The sequence below is a fragment of the Oncorhynchus keta genome, unplaced genomic scaffold (genome assembly GCF_023373465.1).
Source record: "Oncorhynchus keta strain PuntledgeMale-10-30-2019 unplaced genomic scaffold, Oket_V2 Un_contig_10686_pilon_pilon, whole genome shotgun sequence".
NCBI classification, from domain to species: Eukaryota; Metazoa; Chordata; class Actinopteri; order Salmoniformes; family Salmonidae; genus Oncorhynchus; species Oncorhynchus keta.
In genome coordinates, this window is record NW_026277173.1 from 47,501 (window position 1) to 52,500 (window position 5,000).

General features: G+C 47.5%; 1 pseudogene; it reads right to left on the reverse strand.

The window, feature by feature from the left end:
• The window catches only part of LOC127917090 (TBC1 domain family member 1-like), a 79,049-nt pseudogene that overhangs the window by 34,459 nt on the left and 39,590 nt on the right, over window positions 1-5,000 (reverse strand).

Here is a 5,000-nt window from a genome sequence, read left to right on the forward strand (position 1 = left end):
TGGTGTGGCTGTTGAACAAGATGAGGAGACTAAATTACTGGTCGTTACCTTAGTTTGTAAAATGTCATGGTTAAAACATATTGATTCAATGGTTGTAAAGATGGGGAGAGATCTGTCCGTAATAAAAGATGCTCTGCTTTTTTGACACCACACTCCACAAAACAAGTCCTGCTCTAGTTTTATCTTATCTTGATTATTGTCCAGTCGTGTGGTCCCAGTGCTTACAAGGAAAGACCTAGTGAAGCCGCAGCCCAGAACAGAGCGGCACGTTTTGCTCTTCATTGTAGTCAGAGGGCTGATGTTAATTAATACTATGCTGCCAGTCTCTCTTGGCTGAGAGTTGAGGAGAGACTGTCTTGTTTTTATAAGAAACATTGTGTTGAAAATCCCCAACTTACACACACAGCTCTGACACACACACACACTTACCCCACCAGACGTGCCCCTCGGGGGTCTTTTCACAGTCCCCAGATCCAGAACAAATTGAAGAAAGCGTACAGTATTATATAGAGCCCTTATTTCATGGAACTTCCTTCCATCTCATATTGCTTTAAATAAACAGAAAACCTGGTTTCAAAAAACAGATAAAGCCTCACCTCTCGGCACAACGCCTCTCCTCTATTTGACCCAGATAGTTTGTGTTTAAGCGTTGATATGGAGGCTACATGTGCCTTTTAAAAAATGTATATAGTTCTGTCCTTGAGCTGTTCTTGTCTATTGATGTTCTGAATTGTGCTCTGTGTTCTGTGTTCTGTTCTGTGTTCTGTGCTCTGTGTTCTGTGCTCTGTGTTCTGTGCTCTGTGTTCTGTGCTCTGTGTGCTCTGTGTTCTGTGTTCTGTGTTCTGTGTTCTGTTCTGTGCTCTGTGTTCTGTGTTCTGTGCTCTGTGCTGTGTTCTGTGCTCTGTGTTCTGTGCTCTGTGCTGTGCTCTGTGCTCTGTGTTCTGTGCTCTGTGCTCTGTGCTCTGTGCTCTGTGTTCTGTTCTGTTCTGTGCTCTGTGCTCTGTGCTCTGTGCCTGTCTCAGTGTTCTGTGCTCAGTGCTCTGTGTTCTGTGCTCTGTGCTCTGTGTCTGTGCTCTGCTCTGTGCTCTGTGTGCTCTGTTCTGTTCTGTGCTCTGTGTTCTGTGCTGTGTTCTGTGTGTGCTCTGTGTGTTCTGGTGTTCTGTGTTCTGTGCTCTGTGTTCTGTGCTCTGTGTTCTGTGTTCTGTGTTCTGTGCTCTGTGTTCTGTGCTCTGTGCTCTGTGTTCTGTGCTCTGTGTTCTGTTTGGACCCTAGGAAGAGTAGCTGCTGCTTTGGCAATAACTAATGGGGATCCTAATAAAATACTAAATAACTGCGGTGTTCTGTTCAGACCGGGCCAGACGGTGAGGTCACCACATCTCTATGGGACAACGTGCTGGACGGTGATGTCACCACACCTCTATGGGCCAACGTGATGGACGATGAGGTCACCACACCTCGATGGGACAACGTGATGGACGGTGAGGTCACCACACCTCTATGGGCCAACGTGCTGGACGGTGATGTCACCACACCTCTATGGGCCAACGTGATGGACGGTGAGGTCACCACACCTCGATGGGACAACGTGATGGACGGTGAGGTCACCACACCTCTATGGGACAACGTGATGGACGGTGAGGTCACCACACCTCGATGGGACAACGTGATGGACGGTGAGGTCACCACACCTCTATGGGACAACGTGATGGACGGTGAGGTCACCACACCTCTATGGGCCAACGTGATGGACGGTGAGGTCACCACACCTCGATGGGACAACGTGATGGACGGTGAGGTCACCACACCTCGATGGGCCAACGTGATGGACGGTGAGGTCACCACACCTCGATGGGACAACGTGATGGACGGTGAGGTCACCACACCTCGATGGGCCAACGTGATGGACGGTGAGGTCACCACATCGTGATGGGTGAGGTCACCACATCTCTATGGGACAACGTGCTGGACTGTGAGTTCACCACACCTCTATGGGACAACGTGATGGACGGTGAGGGACAACGTGATGGACGGTGAGTCACCACACCTCTATGGGACAACGTGATGGACAGTGAGGTCACCACACCTCTATGGGCCAACGTGATGGACAGTGAGGTCACCACACCTCGATGGGACAACGTGATGGACGGTGAGGTCACCACACCTCGATGGGCCAACGTGATGGACGGTGAGATCACCACACCTCTATGGGCCAACGTGATGGACGGTGAGGTCACCACACCTCGATGGGACACAAGGTCTGTATCAGCTTTGAGTCGTCTTGGGTAGGTCTGTATCAGCTAGGAGTCGTCTTGGGTAGGTCTGTATCAGCTTGGAGTCGTCTTGGGTAGGTCTGTATCAGCTTGGAGTCGTCTTGGGTAGGTCTGTATCAGCTTGGAGTCGTCTTGGGTAGGTCTGTATCAGCTTGGAGTCGTCTTGGGTAGGTCTGTATCAGCTTGGAGTCGTCTTGGGTAGGTCTGTATCAGCTTGGAGTCGTCTTGGGTAGGTCTGTATCAGCTTGGAGTCGTCTTGGGTAGGTCTGTATCAGCTTGGAGTCGTCTTGGGTAGGTCTGTATCAGCTTGGAGTCGTCTTGGGTAGGTCTGTATCAGCTTGGAGTCGTCTTGGGTAGGTCTGTATCAGCTTTGCACGTCTGGATTTTCTCCCATTGTTCCTTGCAGATTTTCTTAAACTTTGTCAAGTAAGATGGGGAGCGGCGGTGAACAGCAATCTTCAAGTCTTTCCACAGATTTTCAATGGGATTCAAGTCTGGCTGGGCCACTCAAGGACTTTCACATTCTTGTTCTGAAGCCATTCCAGCGTTGCTTTGGCAAATCTTCGCCCCCGGTCTAAGGTCGTTTGTACTCAAGCAGGTTTTCATCAAGGATCTCTGTACTTCGCTCCGTTCATCTTTCCCTCGATCCTGACTAGTCTCCCAGTCCCTGAAAAACAGTCAAATCTTCGACCCCGGTCTAAGGTCGTTTATACTCAAGCAGGTTCTCATCAAGGATCTCTGTACTTCGCTCTGTTCATCTTTCCCTCGATCCTGACTAGTCTCCCAGTCCCTGAAAAACAGTCAAATCTTCGCCCCCGGTCTAAGGTCGTTTGCACTCAAGCAGGTTCTCATCTAGGATGTGCCTGTATTTGGTTCCATTCATTGTTCCCTCCATCCTGACTAGTCTCCCAGTCCCTGAAAAACAGTCAAATCTTCGCCCCCGGTCTAAGGTCGTTTGCACTCAAGCAGGTTCTCATCTAGGATGTGCCTGTATTCGGTTCCATTCATTGTTCCCTCCATCCTTACCAGTCTCCCCAGTCCCTGCTGCTGAAAAGCATCCCCACCGCATGCCGCCACCACCACCATGCTTCACGGTAAGGACGGTGTTAGACAGGTGATGAGCTGTGCCTGGTTGGACCACAGAATCTTTTGCCTTTTTGCAATCTCCAGGTGTGCTGTCATGTTACTTTTTTTTTTTTTTTTATCAGGGAGTGGCTTCCGTCCGGCCACTCCCCCATAAAGCCCAGATTGGTAAAGTGCTGTAGAAACCCGTTGTCCTTCTGGCAGGTTCTCCCATCTCACCTCGGGAACTCGGTAGTTCCGTCAGAGTGGTCATTGGGTTCCTGGTCCCCTCCCTGACCGAGGTCCTTCTTGCCCGGGTTGCTCAGTTTGGTCAGACAGCGAGCTCTAGACAGAGTCTGGGTCGTCTGGAGACCAATGTGCTCTTGGAAACTTTCAAAAAACTCTAGAAGTTGTTTTATAACCTTTCCCCCAGATATATGCCTCATCACAATTCTCTCTCAGAGATGTCCGGACAGTCCTCTGGATTTCCTGGTATAGTTTCTGCTCTGTCAACTGTGGAACATTATATAGACAGGTGTGTTCCCATGTTCCAACTCATTACAATTGGCCACAGGTGGACTCCAATCAAGTTATAGCGACATCAAGGATGATCAAAGGGGTGTGACTACTTATGTAAATGAGATACATTGTATATACACACACAACAGTGGAGTGTCAAGGCAAAAGGGGTGTGACTACTTATGTAAATGAGATACATTGTATATACACACAACAGTGGAGTGTCAAGGCAAAAGGGGTGTGACCACTTATGTAAATGAGATACATTGTATATACACACAACAGTGGAGTGTCAAGGCAAAAGGGTGTGACTACTTATGTAAATGAGATACATTGTATATACACACAACAGTGGAGTGTCAAGGCAAAAGGGGTGTGACCACTTATGTAAATGAGATGCATTGTATATACACACAACAGTGGAGTGTCAAGGCAAAAGGGGTGTGACCACTTATGTAAATTAGATGCATTGTATATACACACACAACAGTGGAGTGTGAAGGCAAAAGGGGTGTGACCACTTATGTAAATGAGATACATTGTATATACACACAACAGTGGAGTGTGAAGGCAAAAGGGGTGTGACTACTTATGTAAATGAGATGCATTGTATATACACACAACAGTGGAGTGTGAAGGCAAAAGGGGTGTGACTACTTATGTAAATGAGATGCATTATATATACACACAACAGTGGAGTGTCAAGGCAAAAGGGGTGTGACTACTTATGTAAATGAGATGCATTGTATATACACACACAACAGTGGAGTGTGAAGGGCAAAAGGGGTGTGACCACTTATGTAAATGAGATACATTGTATATACACACAACAGTGGAGTGTGAAGGCAAAAAGGGGTGTGACTACTTATGTAAATGAGATGCATTGTATATACACACAACAGTGGAGTGTCAAGGCAAAAGGGGTGTGACCACTTATGTAAATGAGATACATTGTATATACACACACAACAGTGGAGTGTCAAGGCAAAAGGGGTGTGACTACTTATGTAAATTAGATACATTGTATATACACACACAACAGTGGAGTGTGAAGGCAAAAGGGTGTGACCACTTATGTAAATGAGATACATTGTATATACACACAACAGTGGAGTGTGAAGGCAAAAGGGGTGTGACTACTTATGTAAA